The sequence below is a fragment of the Monodelphis domestica genome, chromosome X, assembly GCF_027887165.1.
Source record: "Monodelphis domestica isolate mMonDom1 chromosome X, mMonDom1.pri, whole genome shotgun sequence".
NCBI lineage: Eukaryota > Metazoa > Chordata > Mammalia > Didelphimorphia > Didelphidae > Monodelphis > Monodelphis domestica.
The window spans coordinates 29,815,307-29,839,259 of NC_077235.1; the positions used below are offsets into that span (position 1 = coordinate 29,815,307).

General features: G+C 42.3%; 1 protein-coding gene across 1 annotated transcript in view; it reads right to left on the minus strand.

Annotated features, from left to right (window-relative positions):
• Positions 1–23,953, minus strand: part of LPAR4 (lysophosphatidic acid receptor 4) — a 167,142-nt gene that overhangs the window by 83,720 nt on the left and 59,469 nt on the right. Inside the window, exon 4 of the mRNA XM_056808845.1 lies at positions 5,385–5,479. The gene's annotated coding sequence lies outside the window, so the exon portion shown is untranslated. The remainder of the gene's footprint in view (positions 1–5,384; positions 5,480–23,953) is intronic.

Below are 23,953 nucleotides of genomic sequence, written 5' to 3' on the forward strand. Positions count from 1 at the left end.
GGAAGAGTGTTGGGTTGGGAGCTGAAAAACTTGGCCTCAGTCCTGCTTTCCAAATTCATTGGCTGTGTGGCCTTAGATAAGTCCTTTCCATTCTCTGGGCCTGTGGTAAATGAGGAAGGCTGCCTGTATGACCTCTAAGGTTCCTTCCAGCCAGCCATCTCTCATGCTATGATGATGCCATTAGATGATCTCCAAGGTCTCTTCCCACTCTGAAAGCTAGGAGTTACATCTGGAAAATCCCAGTTGTTTTCACTGCATTGAGCAGATCACAGTGAAGTATGGTGATAACTGTGTGGACAGGAAGGAGAAAACCAGCACCCGAGTCATCTGTTGTTCATTGAACAGCTGAATCAATTCATTTGAATCCAAGAACAGCAAAGTGGTTTTTGGTCTCCTCTGACTATTGAAAGTCATAGTTGCTATCAAAACTGCACCGATGGAGGGACATGTGTTTCTCCCACTGTTTTATTTCACGAGGAGTATTTCGTGTCCTGCCAACTTTTTCCTTTGAGGGTTACTGTAAACGTGTTCTCCTTTTATTTCCCTCAAACACTGAAAAGGGAGCGAATGATGTTATTATGCCTGTTTGGGATGGGGGGGCGGGGCGGTTCTGTGTTCAGTTCGTTTTCTGGGCCATAGCAAGTATCCACAGGAGTCTGTGAAGTGACTCATGTAGTTGGGGTGGGAGGAAGCAAGGAGAGATGGGTTTTAGGGAGGCTACATATACATTATCTATGGAAGAGCAAAATGAATTTCTCCTTAGGGAAAGAAATAGAGAGCTTCGAGGGCATGATGTCAGCTGACAATGACAGCCCCTCGTCATGAATGTCTTGTTAACTTTCAGTTCAATAAAACAGCAGTTTGGAATCCTGGCTCTGACATCTGCATGGCCCTGGATAAGTCATTTCCCATCCCAGCTGAGAGCCTAAATTTATTCTTTTTTAAAAAATTCTTACCTCCCTCTTTAGTATCACTACTTTGTATTGGTTTTAAGGCTGAAGGGTGATAAGGGCTAGGCAGTGGGTGTCAAGTGACTTGGCCAGGGTCACCCAGTTGGGAAATGTCTGAGGCCAGATTTGAACCTAGGACATCTCTAGGCCTGGCTCTCAATCCACTGAGCTACCTGGTAGCTGCCCCAATTTCTTCATTTTTGAAATGGGATAACAAGACTTACACTACCAGCCTCAGTAGGGTGCAAATTTTACAGCACAATGGATTGTAGGACTTGGAGTTGGAAAGCATTAATGCTCTCATTTGATAAATATGTAAACTGAGGCCCTGAGAAAGGGCAGGACTCATTCAAGGACATACAGCAAATTGCAGCTAGGATTCAAATCCAGTCACACTGACCCCAAGTCTTTCCACTCCACTCTGGGTTCTCATTTTTTAAATACTTACAAGGCCCCAGACCCCTGGGCTTAGCCCTGAGGATACAAAGGCAGAAAATGATAGCAGTCCCTGCACTCAAGGAGCTGGTGATCTACTTGGGGTGGGGGAAGAGGGTGTCAGGTGTACAAGTAAGTATGGTACCAGTCAAAAGAGTTTAGGGACCAAAGGCAAAGCAGGCCAAGTGATCTAGAAAAATGGAAGCGGGAGAGATCACTTTTTTTGGTCAAAAAGGGAATTCCCCTGAGTCTGGCCAATTCCTGCATCTTTGGATAGTATCTTTCCCTTCTGACAACTATTCCAAAATAGTCCAAATACAACTGGAATCCATTTTCAAATCAAGTCCCTGCTTTTGCCCCAAGGAATTGCCTTTGCTGGAACATCTCAGGCTTGGGAACAAGGCCTGTTGGTCGGGTCCTGTTCTTGCCAGGGTCGACAGTGGGAAACAGTTACTAGAAAAAAACCAGATGAAATTCATAAACTCACTCCAATCACTCTTGCTTTAGGGAACATTTCAAAATGGCTCAGATAACACACACACCCTTACTACATGTCAAAGGCAACGTAAGAGACAACTTCAAACAGGGGCCCTCTTTGTCTGATTGGTGCCGCAACATGGGCAGGAATCAACCCTCGTTGGGTACAGATTTTGGTTTTTTCCCCCAAAGCTGAAAGGAAATCAAAGCCCTGAACATCAGACCAGTAAAATGATGAGCTTTGAAGTGTGGCACAGTGAAAGCTACAGAACTAGGTGTGGTTAAGGCTCCTCACTCATCTCATAGTCGGACCCAGACACAGAGGCAGAGGCTGGCCGAGCAGTGAGGTCATTCTTCTCTGAAACTTAATAATGGGCTAAGCTCAACTAGTGTTGGTACTTTATGACCTCCACTCACATGGTTTCCATTTAGACTAGTTTTGCATATGTCCCCCCTAGGAGTTTCCTTAAAGTGTACAAACCAGTTGGAAATGAGCAGGGTCTGAGCATGAGGAGAATTTACTGATCCAACTGGCAGAAAGACACTCATTTAAATTGACTTTAAAACTCTACCATTGAACAGAGAACCACCAAACGGCAGTAGCAAAAAGTACCTTAGAAAGCCTCTGTCCCAATGCCCTTGTTTTACAGAGTAGGAAACTGACTCCCAGAGAGAGGGAATGATTTGGTTAACTTGATCCAGCTAGCAGGGGAAGAGGCAGGATTCAACCCAGTTCCTCTAACACCACTTCTTTTCATGAGACTGTGAAACTGCTTAGTAGTCCAAGAAGGCCACAGAAATCTCAAGGGAAGAACTGGAAAGGCCTTGGAAAGGCCTCTTCCACCACCTTGTCTACCTTGGCTAAGAATGCCTACACTAGGTGGAAACAGAAGGAAATTTGCCATCTGTCTGTTTTCAAGATTCTGAGAACAACCAGAAAAGGGGGCCAAACCAGAATGCTGGGCCTTGGTTTCCTCATCTGTAAAAAGAGGGGATTGTATTAGATGACTTTTAAGGATCCCTTCCTGTTCTAATGAGCATTCTCCTATGCCTCTGCTGTACTCTAAACATGCTGTCTAGATCAGCTTGGCCAAGAAAGTAAGCTACATCTCCCCAGTCAACCATTGAGAGGATCTGATTAGAAGACACACACCAGCAGTGGTCATTAGGCAGGATTCACTGGGCAATTTCACAGCTAAGTGGTTTAGATCACTTGAGAAAGGGCTGGCAACAAGGATTCTGATGGCCAGGAAAGCTTAGCTTGCCTTGAAAACTTGTAAACTAAATGTCTTCAAGATATGAAGAGGCTAACTCCTGCTTCGTAGTGGAAATAAGGAGAGCAAACCTGGCATCGGAAGGGAAAGGGTACTGTGACACAGTGGAAGAAGAGCTGGAAATAGAATCAACAGAGACTCAACTTCAAATCATGGCTCCAAGACAGATTGGTTGTATGACCTTAGGCAGGTCACTTTCCTTCTCTGAATTCCAATAAAGAAGGAAAGCTAATACTTGTGCTATTTGCCTCATAAAGGAATTGTTAGGTAAGTTTTTTCATAAACTTTAAAACGCTATAGAAATGGAAGGCATTACAGCAAAGTCCTGATTAATGTAAATGATGAATCCTGTGAAGTGGTTGAATTTTTCAAATTTTTACTGCATATTTCCATTGGTCTGGAAGCAATTATCATATTTTACGTAAATACAACTTCAAATAGTGTGAATTCGAATACATGAGACCATTTCGCGGGATTTATTATTCACACTAATTGGAATGTAGGCATATTTGTTGTGGCCACTGAATCTCTGGAATTAGGTGTTTCTCCACATTCCTCCAATAACAATATTCAGCATACTCAACAGCTTCCTCCAACAGACACGTCCCTTTTGTTAATATTTCCTTCCTGCCCACCTCCCAACACGTAACTGTCATGAAGTTGTGAAGGATGGTCTTATCTACACCAGATGACAGTCAAGATCCAAAAAAGCTCTTGACAAGCTAACCAGTTGGGCAAACTCTAATGAGACAAAATCTAATTGGGAGAAATGAAAACTCTTAAACTTGGTATCAAACATCAGCTTCACAAGCCCAAGATTGAGGATGAACTGCTGGGTAACAACTGCGCTAGGAAAGATCTGTGGGGAGTTTAGTGAATTGCACAGTCAATGTTTAGTTGTAGCCCCCACATGGAACATTATTGAGAGGCATGGCTTCCAGGAGTAAGGAGGCGAGAGGTACTTAGTACTTTGGACTTGTTCCGCATCTGGGTGCCATAGAGCTGGGACATAATACTGGTTAGCTGGAAAGGGTCTAGAGGAGGGAAACCAGGATGATGAAGAGCCTTGAATTCAGATCCTAGGAGGATTGGTTGAAGGAAGCAAGCATTATTAACATCAAGAAAAGAAGGCTGGGAGTTGGAAGTGGAGAGTAGAATGGGATAGAAAAGAGGTGAGACTTGCTCCATTTGGCCCCAGAGGGCAAAACCTGGAGCAACAAGTGGAAGCTGCAGAAAATTTGGTTCATTCTTGATGTTGAGGGAAAATTCTTAACTACTTTCACTCTCCTAAAGGAGGATGGTTCTTTTCTTTAAAAGTGTCTCCTTCTGAAAAACTGTGGGAGCAGAAACGCCAAAGAAAAAGAACTGCTTGAAAAATCCTTCTCAGACCTATGTCAGGTTAGCGTGTCACTTATGCCCAATAAGTCAGTCACTAAACACTTAGTAAGCACCTACTATGTGCCAGGCACTGTGCTAAGTCCTAGGGACAAATACAAAGACAGGTAAAAGACAGTCCCTGCTCTTAAGGAGCTCACATTCTAATGGGGGAGACAACAAGTGAACAAGTATGTACAAATCAGCTATATACAGGATAAACAGGAAATAATTAAGGCACTGAATTTCAGAGGGGGTGGGAAATGCTTCCTGTAGATCATAGGATTCTAACTAGAATTCTAAGGAAGCCATTTGGCAGAGATGAGGAGGGAGAGAATTCCAGGCATGGAAGACAGTCTGAGAAAACACCTGGAGCTGAGATGGAGTGTCTCAAGCGACTTGTTCATGGGAGAGCCAAGAGACCGGTGTCACTGGATTAAAGAGCATATGGGGTGGGGTAAAATGTAAAAAGACTGGAAAGGTAGGGGTAACTAGGTTATTATGGGCTTTGAAGTCATACTAATAATAATATTAATAACCACATTTCTAGAGTGCTTGAAAGCTTGCAAAACAGTTTCCTCAAAACCACTGGGGGAACAAGTGTTATTATAATTATTAATATCCCCATGAATCAGCCAAGGTTCAGAAAAATGAAATTATTTTCCTAAGAGCTCATTGAGTCTGATCACACCACAGAGCACTTTGGAATAAAGAGGGATCTCAATGTACACAAGCTGGCCTGGGAGCACTTAACTGCCTTGATGAAGCTCAGACTCCTGCCTTTCTTGGGAAGATAGAAACCACCCCAGGGACATGACACCAAGCTGGCTTCTTTTACATGCAGAGATGTTTGAGTTAGAGAATATAATGGTACCTGAAACAATCAAAGTTTGAAAGGCAAGGATCCTGAGTAGAGAAGGTCTTCCTCCAGATTTCCTGTAGACTGTATGCTTTGGGATATGAGTTCCACTGGAAAAAAAAAGAAAAAAGAAAAGACTGTCTTTTATCATTGTTTTAAAAAAAACCTCCCTTCCAAATAGGACCAGATGGACTGTTAAATCTTTGAGTCTATATGCTGACATAATGAAACAATATACCAAGGCGAGTTTGCATTTCTCCTAGTCTTTTCACTGGAGCATTGACTTAGAATTCTAATTATGGGAATTTACCCTCACTATTGGCACTATTAACTATTTCCCCACTAAGCCACCTGCCAAATGATATATATGTGTGTATATGTGTATGCATGTGCATGGTTATGTGTGTGTGCATGGCCGAGTCTGAAAGCTCACGGTAATAATAATGGCTCCTTGTATTTCTATAGTTCTTCCAAAATGTTCAAATCTTTTCCCAACTTCATCTTCTTAAGTACCATTTCCATGTCCTCAATTAGCAGATAGAGAACTGAGGTGTCAGAGTCCAAATGTGGTAGTTCTATTGTCACTGATGATGAGAATATATTGCTGTAGAAATGTTGACAAATCTGTACCATTTTGTCTCTATTTGTCCTCCTTAGAATTTCCCATAGAAATGTGCTTGGGGCGCTATGACTTAGTGAGATCGTTTGCCGAGCTCTCTGTAGTGTGATGTACTGGAAAACATCCTAGACTTAAAGTCATAAAACCTGGCTCTTCTAGGTCGCACACGTGTGACCTTAACTTTCATGGCCTCAGTTCCTTCTTCTAAGGTCTCTGTCATTACCAAATCTCTGATCTTTCTAGTGCTTGTCACTATTTTGTGTTTAGGATTTTTTTGTTTATTGTGAGTTTGGCAATGCATTTCAAACATGTGCGTTTCAAAATATAAAAAAGACAAGAGGAGTGTATAAGAAACTGAATTTCTGTTATGTAAAATTTTTTAAAATATATGTTATTTATGCAATGATCCAGGACAATTCTGCGAGCCTTATGGGAAAGAACTGTGGGAGTAGAAATGCAGAAGAAAACATTTGATTTATGACATTTATATGGGGATAAGATTGGGGGTTTTGGTTTTAAAAGATTTCTCTATCACAAAAGTGAATAATATGGAAATAGATATCAAGTGATAATACATGTATAACCCAGTAGAATTGCTTGTCGGTTCTGGGAGTGGAGAGGGAAGAAGGAAAGGGTAGAACATGAATCATGTAACCATGGAAAAATACTTTTAAAAAGATAAATAAACAGAAATAAAAAATATATATGTTGCTTAACATTGAAGTTCTACCACTATCCTGGTTGTTTGTGTGTTCCCTCTAAAATTCTCTTCCGCTTTCTTTTTATTTTGATGTTATTTGTAGTTATGATGCTGCTTTTTTTTTCCTTTTTTAATATCACTGTCACTATCTCCCCTTACCCCATTCCCTTCCCAGGACAGAGCAGTGGAGTCAAGAAGTACAAGATTTCGAGTTCTAGCTTCTGCTAGGAGGAAAGGTCTTAGAGTCAGGAAGAACTTAGCTCAAATCGGGCCTCAGATATTTCCTAGATGTATGGCACTAGGTAAATCGCTTAACTTCTGTATGACTCCATTTCCTCTACTATAAAATGGATATACTAATAATCTATTAGGGTTGTCATGAGGATCAAATGAGATAATATGTGTAAAGTATCTGCTTTGGGTATCCTTTTTAAGAGATTAACTTACAATAAGTTAAATTTCTCTTAGTAACACAAAGTCAGTGTCTTTATCCATTTCGCATTTTTGACATCAACAGCTTATTTAAACAGTTCTTTTTAAACATGTAATCCAGTTATGTCTGATATCTTCTGGTCTTTATCTTTTCTTCAACTTCGTTGTTGATGTTGACCTTTGTTCTAACTAGTCAATGGTCTAATTGTACAAAGACAATTGATTCGGAAATGAAATGAATCTTACATTGGGAACCACATACTTCCTGTCTGTTTAGCTATTTCCTGTTTTGTTTTGGACTTTTTGTGTAATTTTTCTTTTTTGGTCCTCACTGTCTCAAGGCATCACCATGCCTATTGTAGAAGAAAGTCTTCATGATAGATCATCTCCCTTGTGCCATTAAAGTCTCTTAGCATTAAGGTATACCTTGGTTTGGTATACTTCTTCATAAAATTTCTCTTCTTCTTCAGCCTTTGCAACAAATATGGGCATTTAAGGCAGCAGTTATCTATCTGCATCTATTTTACCACTCATCACAAACTCTGAAATATGAGAGGATGAAGACAAACGCAAGCATATATATGGTTATTCGATGAGCCTTTGATGATTAGCAGGAAGACTCACCACTTTCACTGCGATTCCCTGTACAAAGTCTAACTGGAAGAGGGATTCCCTAAGAGAAGGTACTGTTCTCCATGTGCTCCTCTTTGCAGAGTACATTGTGCAAACTGCATCAAGCCCCACAAAACTCCAAGATCTGTTCAACAGGATCTCAAAAGACATCAGCCTGAATAACGCACACCAGAAACAAAATAATTTTTAACGTTTCCATGACAATGACTTAGATGTGTAATCTCTTGAGTTAGCACCTCAGTGCATATAGCTTGGGCAGGATTTCTAGATGGAAAATGAGGTAGGCCCAGAATTGAAAAGGAAGAAGATAGTGGACTGGATTGCAGCTGGCCAGTACTTACAACAGTTCCAAGTTGTTCTGAGACCCAAAAAATTTATCTACAGTATCTTTTTATATCATTATTTTCCTGCAAAAGCAAAATATGGGGATGTGATTTGGGGTTTAGGCTTTAAAAGATCGCTCTATACCAAGAAAGGAATAATATGGAAATAGGTATCAAGTGACAACATTTGTACAACCCAGTAGAATTGCTTGTCAGCTCTGGGAAGGGGGAGGAAGAGGGGAGGGAAAGAAAATTAATCACATAATGGAAAAATATTTAAAAATAAAAATGTTAAAATATATATATATATCATTATTTTCCTTGTGATGCTGTGAGTCATGGACTACCACAGTCTCTGAAGAAACAAAATTATAGGTAACTCAAAGGCCAGAGAAGAGATGCATGGTGGGCATAAATCCCCTTTGGTATATTACCAAATATGGCTTGAGTACAAGAAGTGGTATAAGGAATATCACCTAGGAAATAGATGACCCCAATACATAGTGAGTCACTCATGCTGCACAGGAGTAAAGAATAAATGGACAACTTCACCACTGCATTGATACCCACCAAACGTTAAAAGACCTAAATAGTGGCAGCCATAAGTATCTGCTAGTTCCTTTATGGTGGAGTCTTGTTCATTGTGGAATAAGATCACACAAAGCAAAGAGGTGTAGATGGGTTGGAATCTGCGCTGCTGGAGACTGATAATATCACTGACATGTCCAACTATCTCATCTTAACTATCCAACAATCCTATGGTAAGATTAGGTTAATTATCCTTTTTTTAATAGATAAGGAAAATGAGACCCAATTTGTCAATGACTTGCTTAAGGCAGTTCCAAGACCAGAACTTAAATCTGAGCCAGTACAAGGGCTTTTCCCAAATATATGATAGCAATAGCCATAATTTCTAAAGTTCTTTAAAGTTTCTAGAGAGCTTTCCTCACAATAAGCCTCTGAGTTAAGAGGGTTGAATATCATTATCCTCATTTTATAGATAAACAAACCAATGTGAAGAGGGGAAGTAATTTTCCTTTGGTCACACAGAAAATTAGTGGAAGCCCAGGAACTGGAATTCAAGTCTTCTCACTCTTAGTCCACAGCATACTCCACTAAAGAATGCATGGATAAGCTCAAAGAATTTCAGATAGGACTTTCCAGGTCACGTGATGTGGTTACCTGACAGATTGATCAGGGTAATTTCCCAGACATGTTATACCACGATTTCAGTAGTCTCTTAATCTCTCCTTATGTACAAAACCCAAAGAGAGTAATTAATCTCTTTAATTAATGGGCTGGTGTCAACCGAGAGGGAAATCTATAGAAGAGTTTCTCAGGGACTTTTCTTTGGCCTTGTACTATTTAATTGATACATTATTTTTATTGATACATTTTGATTTGAATTGATACAACTTTTATTGATACATTAGTTAAACAGAACATTGATTTTTAGTTGTCATCCTAGAGGAATAGCTAACATGTCAGATGACAGAGTCAGGATCCAAAAAGATTTCAACATGTCTGAACAATGTGCCTATTCTGAGATGATTTTTAATAGAGATAAATCTAAAGATCTAGCTATAGGGTCAAAAAATCAATTTCACAAGTGCAAGATGGGGGAGTAGTAGCCAGGAAGCAGTTTCTATGAAAAAGATCTGGGAGTTCCAGTGGACTACAAACTCTATATATGGTAACAGTGTGACATGGAAGCTAAAAATAAAAATCTGGAACAACCTACTCTTTTTACAAATGAGCGATAAGGCTAAATGTTAGGTAAGTGGAACAAATATTATTGCCCTCTTTTACTGCTGAGAAAATGAAGGCTCAGAGAGATAAAGTGATTTTCCATGATTGTGCAGTCAGAATCTGAATTCAGGTCCTCATGATTGTAGTTCAGTACATGCTTTTCACTACACCTAACTGCATTTTGTCAAGGCTGCCTCTTTTTTTTTTCTTATGTGAGAAATTACTAAAGCATAACTGTGCCTCTGGGGGTCTGTGGATCGTCTGGCAATAATAAAAACACATATGGAACCCAAAGGCCCAGATTCAAAAGTGAACTCTTACCATCACTACCCATGTAACTGTGGGCAAGTTTCTGAGCCTCTCTGGGCCTTGATTCCCTCATCTGCAAACATAAGGAAAACAATACTTGCACTAGAAAAATGAGAGTTACTATTATGATTCTTTGTATGATGCCTGTGGTCTTACAGCCATGAGCCATGATCTGATTTGCCTGGTGCAGGGATGCTTCTACTCTCCTGAGCTCCCAATAGTATTAAAATCCAATTGAGGAATCTCCCTGCTTTGGGTTTCCAAACTGTTCCAGCTGCTGTCAGCCTACTAATGTTACTGGGGGTGGGGGGGGGGTTGGTGTTGTTTTGTTTTTGTTTTTTGACCTAGGGAATGTCAGTTGGCCCAGAATCATGGGACATGGCCTCCCAGCTGGAGTTAACAGTGTGGCTGGACTGTTGCTTGGTTCACCAGGGTAAGAGTGCAGGGCGTGTTCAGGGGTAGAGAGTAGTCCAATTGGAGTCAGGTCAGATTCCTCAGAAGGCTTCCAGGCCTTTCTCAGACCAGATGGGGAAGAGAGAAGTCAACTTCAGTTCTCTTACAGAAAGCCCAATAGGTCCCAAGAGTCCCAGCTAAGGAATGGCTTAATAGTCCTAGAACCTTCGCCAATAACAACCCCAGCTTCCCGGATGCTGATCCAATAGCTTCCCATTTGATGACCTGCCTCTGGGGAACACTAAGTAAAGGAGGAGAGCAGAATCTTCTTGTTTCTACTGTTTAAGTCTAATGAAATGCCTACCAAGGGTTTCTAAATATCTTTTGTGCCAATTGTTCTTCCAGACTATTATCTGATGCCACTAATCCTTTCCTAGGTTCCATAGTGTGATCCACTTCTCCCATATTATAATGATGACAGCTGACATTTACGTGTGCTTTTAAGGGCTTGATCTTCACATTCTGCTGTCCATTTGCCCTGTCTCTCACGTTGACAACCTTCGTACCATCTTTGGTTCTTTTCTCTCTCCCACCTCTTGCAACCAATCAATGATCAGGTCCTATTGATTCTGTGCCCATAATCATTAATGAGCCTGCCCTTCCCCTCTATTCCCACTTCTACCACCCAGGCCTTCATTGCCAACCAGCCTGGATTAGTGGAATGAACTCCTAAGAGGCTCCCATGTCACTACTCTCTCCTCTTCTCCAATCTAACCTTTCCATGCTCCTTCTGATGAATCTTCCTTAGAAAGAGATATGGACTCCTCTGCTCAGAAAATCTTAAGTGGCCTTCTGTAGCCCTCCCAAATAGAGTCCAATCTTGTCTGCCTTGGCATTTGATGCTCTCCACAATCCAGCACCAGCCTTCCTTTCCAGTCTTTTAAAAAATGTATTTCTATTACTCTCTTCTCCCCCTAACTTGGAATTCATTCGGCTCCCTGAGCATACCCTCGTCCCTCTCACCATTGTGCCATCAAATGAGATATGCTTTGTAAAGTACTTGGCATAGTGCCTGGAACACAGTAATAGTTATGAAATTAATATTCCCTTCCTCCTCCCCCATGGCTTATACTTTTTAAGCTCTTACTTTCCATCTTGGAATCAATATTGTATATTGGTTCCAAGGCAGAAGAGTGGTAAGGGCTAGGCCATGGGGGTTAAGAGACTTGCCCAGGGTCACACAGCTAGAAAGTGTCTGAGGGCAGATTTGAACCTATGACCTCCCGTCTCTAGGCCTGACTCTCAATCCACGGAGGCACTAAGCTGCCACTTCTCTCTCTCTTTAATTAAACCTTTACCTTAGAATTAATACAGTGTATTGGTCCCAAGTAGAAGAGGCAAGGGTTAGGAAATAGGGATTAAGTGACTTGCCCAAGGTCACACAGCTGGGAAGTGTCTGAGGCCAGATTTGAACCTAGAACTTCCTATCTCAAGGTCTGACTCTCAATCCACTGAGACACCCAACTGCCCCTTTACACTGTTTTCTATGAGGGAAATGTCCTTCCTTCCCATCCCTTAAAAGGCCATTCAAATGCCAACTCTTGTCCAATCTCCTGGGTCAATAGTAACCTTCCCAAGATGGTTTCAGAAAGACCTGAGAAAACTTAAATGAGCTGATGCAAAAGGAAGCGAGAAGACCCAAGAGATGATACACACAAACACACACACACACACACACACGCACACACACATACACACACACGTGCACACACATACACACACGCACGCACGCACAGTAACAGCAATATCAGAAGCACGATCAACTGTGAAAGACTTAGGAATACAGAACAACAAAGTCATCCAAGCCAGTCCCAGGGGACTCAGTGAAAAGGGCTCTCCAACTCCAGAGAGCAAACTGAGGGACTCGGTAGTACAGACTGAAGCAGATCTTTTTTCTCTCTCTTTCTTATTCTCATTTTCTCTCCAGAACATAGTTAATGTGGAAATGTGCTTCGCATGACTTCATATTTGTAATGAGTTTTGGATTTCTTGCCTTCTCAATGGATGGGGGAAGGGTGAAAGGGATGAGAGAGAATCAGGAACTGAAAAGAAAATTAAATTGAAAAAAAAGTGAGTTCTTTAACCAGCCTCCTTATGATGGGGGGAAATGGTCTTTCTCTTGGACCTCCCACAGCATTGTTCTTTGCATCTCTTCATCACAGGGACAGCATCTTATCTAAGCTTCAAATCACAGCTATGCCCAGCAGAGACATGATAGGAGCTTTAAAAGCATTCAATGGATGGCATTGTTTTGTTGATTTCTAAACTTTAACAGGTGATAGAGACAAAGTTCATAATGCAGATTAAACATAAAAATGTGTCCTGCATACTCTGTGGGATGGAGGTGGAGGGAAGCCAGTTGTCAAACATTTACCAGAATACCCCTGGACATTCGCTTTTCTTCTCCTGAGCTAACCTGAAACAGTGTCTTTAAAATAACTTACCTAGAAAAATAAGGTAAAGTTGATTAGCTTTCCTAGCATCAGAGTCCTCTAGTTGCAGACCCTAAGGATCATCTCCTTCCCTACATGACCATCAAAGCCAATGCAACCTTCCCTGTTAACAAATTTGGCCAGGGCCTCTGCAAATTACCCTTGTACCCTCTTCTCTTGGCTCTCACTTAGCCATAATGGTGTCTCAGCAGTTTAGGGGAAAGATTGGGGGTGAGCGGGATCACAGCATCCAGAGCTTAGAGGGCCCTTACAGATTATCTAGTTCAGCTTCCTCGTTTTACTCAGAAGAAGAACCTCTGAGGCTCAGATCTGAGAAGTGATCTGTCCAAAGCCACATAGCTCACATGAAGCAACAGACGAGGAGACTGAGTTTTGTGCTGGAGTAAGAGTCAGGGAGCCCTGTGTTCAAATCCCACCATAGATATTAATTAGCTTTGTACTTGAGGACAGGTCATTTAACTTTCACAACCTCAGTTTCCTCATCCAAAAGAATTGTTGTAAATAAGTCCTCTAAAAGCAGGGCTGTGCTGACAAATGTTTAATAGCTGGCTCTCTGGAGTATGTATGACACGTTTTTAAGTTTAGTCTGAAATACTAACATTTTCTATTTCACTTTCTTAAGCCTAGACCATAATTTTCCTAGATGTAAATGTTCACATCACAAATTTAACAATCACCTCTCTAGGGCCAGTTAGAGCTCATTCTTGTCCGTTCTGACATTCGAATCTGAACCCAGAGCTACCATACTTACCACTATTCCTCACATGTTATATTGTTTTATATGATATGATATCATATTATATTAACCATGATTGTTTATAACAATCATTGGTTATAACAACAGTGACTGAATCTGTGATTTCATTGGCTTAGAGACTTCTTTGGATAAGGGTAGGACTTCCTCATGGACCTGTGCTCTGTAACTGCCAGTATGAGGGCTGCCTGCAGGGTGGAGAATTGAAGTGTGACAGCCACTATGTGTCAGGTGGGACTTGAACCTGGGACTTTGGGGTTTGAAGGCCATCTCTACTATGCCCCTACTTCTCAGAGTAATTATAAATAACCCAATTCCCTATCCTTTTCCATGTCCCAAAGCGAGGGCCCTCCAGTCCCTATCTCCAGTTTTCCAGAGCAGTGCTTTGCAGGCCATTCATTAGTTGTGGGATTAGCAAAGATCTAACCACCACCAGGAGGAGAATGGGCCCATCTTCCCCCAAAGCCAGCCAGCTCAAGTCTCCAGGGTGGGCAGATCTCCCCAAGGGGCCCCTAACCCCTTAATGTAAAGGAGCTCCTCCGCTCCATGCCCTCCTGGCAGCTTAGGAGTCCATTGGGGCAGCAGGCAAACCAGGGCTGGGAAAAGGGGTGTAGGGAGCTGTGAACATTTCCTAGTTTGGCTGAGGGCTCCAGCTACCACATAGTTTTCCCAACTGGGAAGGATTTTGCCCATGTGTTCACTTCCTGCTGTTCTTCCTCATCTTTCTCTAACCCAAGAACACCTAAGAAGCTATGGGAGCTTCTTCAGAAAACCTTTTGAACTAGTTTGTCTTTCAACCAGGCCCTCTGTGTCCTTCCCCACCTCCTAATATGAGCCCTTCAGTCTGGGGCGCACGCGGGCCAAAACTTGTTTTGTTTGTTGAGTGCATTTCTACTTCCCAAATGATCCCATTTCACACTTACATTCAGAACTGCAAGGCAGAGACTAAAGAATGACAGTCCTTAAGGCTTTGTAAAGCATTTTCTTCACAGAAGCCCTTTGAAGAAAGAAAAACAAGAATAGTTAGCCCTATTTCACAGATGAGGAAAACTGAGAGTAAGAGACCCAAGGAGGAAGCATCAGAGCCAGGTTTTGAACCCATGACTCCTGACTCAGTTTGCACTAGCTCCACTGTACTACATTACAATAACAGAGATAATGTTTGCTATTCAGTTCTGAAGATCTTACTCTCTATACACATAGTGTCATACTTTGGAGTAGGCCTCAGAGACTGCCTATTCTAACCACTTCCCTTTCCTGTAAAATAAAGGGGCAGCACAGTCACTTATGGCAGTTCCACACAGTAGTTGGCACCCAACAGGGGGTCCCTAAGACTTGCATGTAAAACTAGTCTAGACGTCTCCTTTTTGTAAGTTTTGTTTTTGGAATTGTGCATATAAAGCATCACTGAATCAGTGGATCTGTTGAAGAACTCAGCTTCTGGAACCATGAAAAATGTTCTGAATTGCCCTTAAAATATGGAAAATGTTTTCTGAATGCTTTATATTCTTTCTGCTCTAAATTAAAAACAAAGAAAATCCCCCCCCAAAATAAAATAAAATAAAGGGGCAGCCCTAGAATCAGTGATTAAGGTGTGATATCAGGAGCCAGCTCTACTGGTTAGAGAGTTGATTATTAAATTTTCAGTGTGACCACGTACACTTCAGAAATTAGCAAACAGTACAAATCAGGGCTTAAATTGTTTTTTTAATTATGTGAATTTTTCCAAATGATGGAGAAAATGTTAAAATAATGCAGACCAACCTTAAAACGGTATCATGCTTTTTCAGAGAGCCGGTTGTTAAACATTTACCAGCACACCCTTGAATCTAACATGCATTTATTAAAGACTTACTACGTGCCAGACTGAGATAAAGATAAACAGGATGGGCTATGGGCCCTGCTCTCAGGAAGCTTATAGTCTAGTAGAGAAAAGACCAAGTATACATAAAACCTGTGGTCCAAGGGCTAAGCGTGAAGATTCAGGGAAAATGCAGGAAGGCATCCAAAGAGGGAGAGATCACTTTCATCTGACTTGAGGGCGAGGGAGAATTTTGTGGAAGTCATTGCCTAGGAGCTGGCATTCTTTCTTGAAGGAAAGAATATTCCCTGGCAGCTTCCCTATGGTCTTTTATAGTGCTAAATCAATTCCTATAATTTCTCATTTTACAGAGAAGGAAACTGAGGCCAGGTGAAGGTAAGTGACTTCCTTGAGGCCACTCAGCTCATCAGCGGTAAAAGACTAGGGCTTACCACCTGCTTTCCTCCCAGTATTTCTGACGAGGCATGTAGAGTTTATGTATTATTACATGCCGTTTTATTGGTCAGATGTGCTTTGCTCGTCATGACCCCATTTGGGGTTTTCTTGGCCAAGATACTGGAGTGGATTGCCATCTCCTCCACTTCATTTTAAAGATGAGGAAACTGAGGCATTAAGTCATAGGATTAAGTGACTTACCCAGAGTCACACAGCTAGGAAGGATCAGAGGCAAGATTGGAACTCAGGACCTCCCATCTCCGGACCTGGCTCTCAATCCCCTGAGCCACTTGCATTTCCCGCCATACCCTGCTGCTGTCCACCTGTGGCCTGATCTGTAAAATGAGTCTAATGGCATTAGTTATCTATCTTACCTCCTTGCAGGATTCTTGTGAGAATTGAATGAGATAATATTTGTAAAAATTGCTTGGCACAGTGCCTGGCACCCAGGAAGGGGACAGTTACTTTCTTTGGGGCAGAAGATCAAGGTTTTGAAGCAATTTGTTTACTGGACAAAGCAGTATTGGTACATAAGGTTGTTCAGACTTTTTTTAGGGAATGTCATTGAACATCTCTATCTATGTCCTACAAATATTGAAGTAGCAGATTGGGGGTAGGAGGGACACGGATTGGAATCCCAGCTCCAGTACTGGCTAGCTGTGTTATTTCTCAGAACCCCAGTCCTCTCTTTTGTAAAAGGGAGCAAAATTATTCCCTATGCTTCCCATCTCCCTGGATCATTGCAGAGAAAGTGCTTTGCAAACCTTAAGGCCCTCAAGGAATGGGAACTATCCTTATCTACTAGTTCAAGTTTAAGCAAAAAACTGGAAAGGAGGTTTTAACAGGGAAATCAAAGGCCCAGCTGTGGCCATAAGGAAGCAGTCTGCATGTAGATCCCTAACATATGGGGCTTTGGAAAACAGCTTTGTTAACTCTTGGGAAATGTCTGGCCCCTCACGCTGATCCTCCAGCTCCCCAAAGGAATGGGGTTTTGATTAGGCTCGAAGAAAGTCTTCATAAGCAGCTGCCAGGAAAGGGAGATTTCTCCCTGGTACTGTCTGTCATCCATCAACGAGTACCTATTCTATGGCTTGGTGTGTGCCTGGCTCTGTTCTAAGAGCTCAGGATCACAGTTCAAGAGCTGAAAGATCATCTAATCCAATTCTCTTATTTTACAAAGAGCTAAACTGAGACCCAGAGGGGGGAAGTGACTTGTCCAAGGTTATATAGGTAGGTTGTATGTAAGTGGCTAAACTAGGACTTGAACTGACTCTAAATCCATTCTTCCCACTGCACCACTCTTGGGGGTAGGAGGAGAGACATAAAGCCAATAGATTATGGTCAGATAAGATGATTTCAGAATTCTTGAACCTAGAGGTGGTACATTTATGGGTGGTGGCATAATCGAAGGCATGACCACCTTTGCATGTGGCTTAGATCGGGTGAAGGAGTAGCTCAGGGGTTGTGTATATATAACAGGGCCTTTGAGAATAGCAAAACAGATTTGACTCTGTGATAGAATAGAGCAGGGAATTTCAAATCATAAGACCCGGGTTCTGATTCAAGCTCCACCACTTCATATTCCTGGGTATCTTCAGCGTAAGAGGAAAGAAGAGGATATTTTTGAGAAATGTTGGATATGGAAGGGTGTATTTTGAAAAATAACCTTCATTTTCTGACAGTACTACCTTTAATTAATTTACTCACTCAGTACCATATAAATCGAACTACCAAAGAATTATTTTATAGAACTAGGGAAAAATAAAAAGATTCATTTAGCCAATTAAAAAGCCCCAAATCTCAAAGGAAATGATGAAAAAAAGTAAGAAGGAAGGAAGGGGCCTAGCAGTTCCAGATCTCAGACTGTAATATAAAACCATAATTATTAGAACAATGTGGTACTGGCTAAATAATTAAGATTTGCTATCTAACACAGAGAAGGAAAATCACTTCGCAGTGATATCCTCCATATCCCCCATTCTGGAGCAGGGACTCATTCTTCAGCAGAAGCTGTTGGGAAAACTTGAAAGCAGTCTGGCAGAAATTTGTTTTAGACCAGCACTTCTCACCAAATACCATCATAAACTGGAAATGGAGATGGAACAAATTGGGTACAAAAGGTCACATCATCAGCAATTAGAGGAGGAGGAAATTATCATTTGAATGTATAGATTGGGGAAGAGTTTGTGACCAAACAAGGAATAGAGGATCACATAAAAATTTTGATCACATCAAATTACTAAGTTTTTGCACAAACAAAACTGATGTAGTTCAAATTCGAAGAGAAAGAATTAATTGGGAAAAAAAATCTTTGCAGCAAGTTGCTTTGATAAAGTTCTCATTTCCAGAATATATGAAGAACTAATTCAAGTTTATGAGAATAAAAGCAATTCTTTAGCTACTAAGTGGTCACAGCAGTCTTCAGAGGAAGAAAGTAGTCTATTGGTCGGGCAGGAGACATTTAGTAAGCATCTACCTGCACAGTGCTAAGTACTAGGAATAAAAAGGGAGGTAAAAGACAGGCTATTGAAAGCCATATGAAAAAATGCTCCAAATCCCCAATAATTAGAGAAATGGAAGCTAAAACAACTCTGAGGAGCCAACTGAGGCCCATCAGACCAGCAGAGAGAAGAGAAAATAAGAAGGGGCTGCTAGAAAACAAGAACATGGATTCCTTATTGGTGTACCTGTGAATTGATCCAGCCATTCGGTACTATCCCCCATCTCATACCCATTGACTCAGCAATCCTCACAGTAGGTCCCTCGAAGAAAAAGGAAGAGGACCCATATATACCTGAATGTGTGTGCTGACACTTTTTGTAAGGGCAAAGACCTGGGAACCTCCTCAATTAGGGAATGGCTGAACAAATGATGGTGCCTGAATGAAATGGAATATTATTACACCACAAGAAATTACAAAAGAGATGGCTTCAAAGAAACCTGAGAACACTTGGATGAACCTATGCAGAGTGAAGTGGGGGAAAACCCAGAATCCATACAATGACAACAACACTGGAGGGACCAACATGTCTGAGAGAATTTTGTACACAGCAAGACCAACTACCACTTCCAAAGGACTAAAGACGAATATAATACCCACCACCTATCAGAATGAGACATACCATTTTGGCATGACTAATGTAGGAATTTTTTTTCGCTTGGCTACATTTGTTAATTAAAATAGTTTTCTGTTTTCCTTTGGAAGGGAGAGAAAATAAATGCTCATTAGTTGAAAATGAACACTTTTTAAAAAATAAGGATAACCCGCATTTTCCAAAATGGACTAGATCTTTGGGCCATGGAGAGCGAAACAGGTCATAAGTGCCTGAAAGAAACCCATCCTATAATGGGATATATTGAACCACTTAAAGGGAACCTAATGGTGAAATGAAATGGCATGATTCAGTGTCAAGTGGATTTGGAGTTAGGGGTCCTGGGTTCAAATCCCAGATCTCTCACTTCTGAGACATTGAACGAGTCTTTCAATCCCTCTCAGCCTCAGTTTCCTCCACTATAAAATGAAGGAGTTGGATCAAACAGACTCTTGAGTCCCTTCTAGATCTTGTAAATAAAGACAACTGGAATTCCATGTAATCGATTACAGGCTCCTTCTTTTTGGAATTCTGCACTTGTGTGTGCACTGGTAGAATCTGCTCTGTTGGCATTCGGGGAGAAAGAGAAAACCTCCAAGGATAAGAATCCAGCTAATGATATTTCCTGCCTCCATCACTCCGCCAAGAATTAATCAGAGAGCAAGAAGCAGCCAGATGTTTCTGTCAGGGGGATGCACCGAGAACTCGGCATTAGATAATACAGCTGTAGTGAAAGACAGGAGAGGGGAGGCAAAATGGCAGGGGAAGGAGCCCTGGACAGAGCAGCCAGAGACCAGGCTTCTGGTCCCAACTACCACTGGCTTTCACAAATCTCAGCCTCTCAGCTTTCTTTTTTTACAAGCTTGATCTCAAAAGGCTTCTTCAGCTCTGATAGTCTGGGTTCTAAGGCCCTTTCAGCTCGCCATTGTATGTCCAAAAGACCCTTCCAGCCCTAATTTTCCCTGTTTTAAGGCTCTATCATTGCTTGTTCTAAGCTTTCTCCCAGTTTCAACACGCACTTTCAAGATCTCTTCCAGCTCTGACATGGTGTGTTCTAAGGTTCCTCTCCCTATGGTAATGTATTCCAAGGTCTCTCTCAGCTCTGACATTCCCTCCAGGGGTGGAGCGGAGCCAGCTCAGACAGAGCCAATTGTTAAATTTTCAGAGTGAGCATTTCTATGTCGGAAATTGGCAAATACTACCAATGGGGTCTTGATGTTCATTCTAGTTTTAAAGTAACGGAGAAAATGTGCGTAAGTTTCCAAGTCTGTCTCAGATGCAGATTTTATTTTCTTCTGAGATCCGGTTGTTAAACATTTAGCAGTGTATCCCCCCTGGGACACCTCCCCCTGACATTTTCTATTCTAAGTCCTCTTCCAGGCCTAATGGTTTAGGTTCAAAGGTCCCTTTCTGCACTGGCATTCCGTTTTCTAGGATCCCTTCTAGTGCTAACATTTGGGTTCTAAGATGTTTCCCGGCCCTAATAGCCTAGGTTCTATGGTTTTAAGACGTCACTTCTCGCTGGCATTATTTTTCAAAGTGCCTTTTAGCTTGAGCAGCTTATGTTCTAGGGTCCCTCCCAACTGTTCTCCGGTCCCTTCCCCAGCATCCTAGGAACACTCTATGGCAAAATGAGTTTCCTTAACCTGGCCCACTTTTCGCAAAGGAAGTCTATCACAAAACAAAAGCTTTCCATTGCCACTAGGGGGCAGCCCAGATCAACCCTTCCTCCTCCAAGCCTCCCAGAGTGTCTTTTCCTATACCAAGATGAGGCTTCTGGCCCAGCACTTGAAATTGTATTTCCAGGAATACAGATGAAGCCACCATTCTCTCACCCAGTCCCTGCTGTGACTAAGAGCACACACATTTTGGGGCTCTCCTGCTAGAGTCGAATAGGGTCATCTGACCAAGGTGGGGATTGAACTCGTGACCTTGGCCCCACTAGCCCTTGTTTCAAGAAGCTGAGCTAACTGGCTTAGCAGAGTCCAATAACTAAGCCATTCCAAACCATCCAGAGCTCAGAAAGAGCAAGCCAAGGAATGGGCCTAGAGATGCTAGCCATGGAGGGTATCAGTCAAACCAAGAGATTTGGGGGCTCCGAAGGAAACACTCACTTGGGACTTGGGGACCTCTCTGTTTCTTTCAGTTCCCACCTAAGGACAGGGTTTCCCTTCTACCTGCTGCCTTGAACTGGGTTTATTTTAAGAATGGGGAGTGTAATGAACCCTTCAGGAGGCCGGAAAATTCCTAAGCTGTTTGAACAATCTCGCGTTTTTATTATCGCTCTCATTTGGCTGACATGTAAAGGTTTGTCACATACTTTCCTCACAACAACTCTCTGGGGATGGTAGTGCAAAGACTTTTATGACCATTTTACAGATGAGTAAACTAAGCCTTTGAGCCATCTCTGCCTTGCACAGGGTCCCACAGATAGTAAGTGTCGGCACCAGGATTGATTGTTTATGAAGTTCCTGCCTTATACAGGACGGCATCTTTGAGAGAAGAAAAAAAGAACAGACTTTTTAGATGTGCCTCTATAGGGGAAAGATGTTTCACTAGATAACAACAGCTAGGATTTCTAGAATGCTTTCAAATTTGCAAAGCCCTTTCCATCTGTTATGTCATTTGATCCTCATAGCACCCACTCCTGGGAGGTAGGTGCTATTTTGTTGTTCAGTTGTTTTTCAGTTGTGTCTGACTCTTCATGACCCCATTTGGAGTTTTCTTGGCAGAGATCCTAGATGGGTTGCCATTTCCCTCTCTAGCTCATTTTACAGATGAGGAAACTGGGGCAAACAGGGTTAAATGACTTGCCTAGGGTCACACAGCTAGGAAGTGTCTGAGGCCAGAACTGAACTTTCTGGGAGATGAGTCCTCTTGACTTGGGCCACTACTCTTATCTACTGTGCCACCTAGCTGTCCCAGGTGCTGTGATTATCTCTATTTTGCAGATGAGAAAAGTGATGCTGAGTGGTTAAGTGACTTGCTCAGGGTCACACAGTTTGTAAGTGTCTGAGGCAGGATTTAAACTTGGGTCTTGCTAACCCTAAGTCCCTCTCTCTATCCCTTGCACCACTTAGCTGCCAGTTACCGTGCTCTGTCCAGACCCTACCCTCTGACTGCTTCCAGCATTGCTGGGTTACTGGCTGGCCTGGAGAGTTGTACCATACATGCTCTCTGATCTCAGGAGGCAGTGCCAAGTTCTGAGAGAGGCACCCCTCTGTTGCCATTCCTCTGGCTCATCCAGGCTTTAAGCACTCTGCAACCCAGCCACCTCAGGAGCTCCTTCATCTTTGCACCAACTTCCAGGCAGAGGGCTTGGGCCTACATCTGGGATCTCATTGATCCCAAGAAGTCCCAGATGGCCAAACTTCCACTAGCAGTATGGGATGCCCCCCGGCAACTTTTGGTCTCAGAGGCCAATTCTCCATCCAGTGAACTGAAGCGAGTTGGAAAGAAGACTTAAATGGGAACATAAAAACTCTCTGCAAATACTGAAGGTCTGTTTATTAAGCAGAGCAATCTGCAAGCGTCAGACATGTGTTCTCTATGTGCCCCTATTGGTGTCGCTTAATATATGTTTGTTCCCTCATGTACATATATGCCATTGGCCATTCTAAGGGCCCTCTCAGATGGAAGAGTGTGGATCTGAAGGCCTCTTTTAGCTCCTACGCTAGGCCAAATCTCAGCAGGTTGTGTTAAGGGTTAAGTGAAAGGCAGCCTGGTGTGATCTGACACCACAACTCCAGGAATAACATGTTGAACAAACCAGAGGACAGGGTGGGACAACCCCGAGGGGCAGTTGGGCCTTTGGCCAGTGGCCTGTGGGGTAAGCTACCCTGTTGACACTTTTCCTGGGCAGGAGGAGGGAGAAACAGTGGCTTCAGTTACCAGAGCTTCTGCCCGGTGGCCTAGCAAGGCGAGAATGGGCCAAGGCTCTTTTGGGGAGGAAGACCCTGACAGAGACCCAAATATTTCATTTCATACATTGGCTGACAGAACAAAACCCTTCTTCGTCTTGGAATGCATGAAGTGGAATTTCGGCTCATTCAACCTTTCTCCCTGAGCTAACAATAAACACATGTAAGTTATTAACATAACAGAGCATGACCATTTCTCCATGTTTGGACAGTCTTTCCCTCAGTGTTTAAATGAATCTATTTTGCCTTTTTTGTTTTTTAAACAAAATTAATTTCCCTGGCTAATCAAAACCTCATTCGCTTACATCATTTTCAGAACTGGTATGAAGCCCTGACAAAAGGCAGCATGGAGCTCTGTTTAGCATCCTGGTGCTCCTCAAGGTGGGAGACCTGGGTTCAAAGTCCTGACATTGTTCCCTACCATCTTGGTGACTCTGGGTAACTTGCTCCCCCTTAGCTGAGGAGCAATGTCCTCATCTTGAAGAGAGGGCGACAATATTTGTCTGGGGGATGTGCTTTGTGAGGTTTACCACTTGGGAGATGATGACAGGGTGCCTAGCAAGGAACGTCAGGGGATCATGGATCTAGAGCTAGAAAGGACCCCAAAGCCCCTCACTTTTCATGAGAAAATTGAGGCCCAGGTATGTCATGTGACTTCCTCAAGGTTGCATAGGTGGTAGACAGCAGAAATGGGATTTGAACCCAAGCCCTCTAACTCCTTTTTAGCGTGGGTTACTCACAGCTCCTTGAAAGGAGAATGTGACAAGTTCTTTATTTCTAAAAACATTTTTTAAAACCTCACCTTCCATTTTAGAATCAATACTGTGCATTGGTTCCAAGACAGAAGAGTGGTAAGGGCTAGGCAATAGGGGTGAAGTGACTTGTCCAGG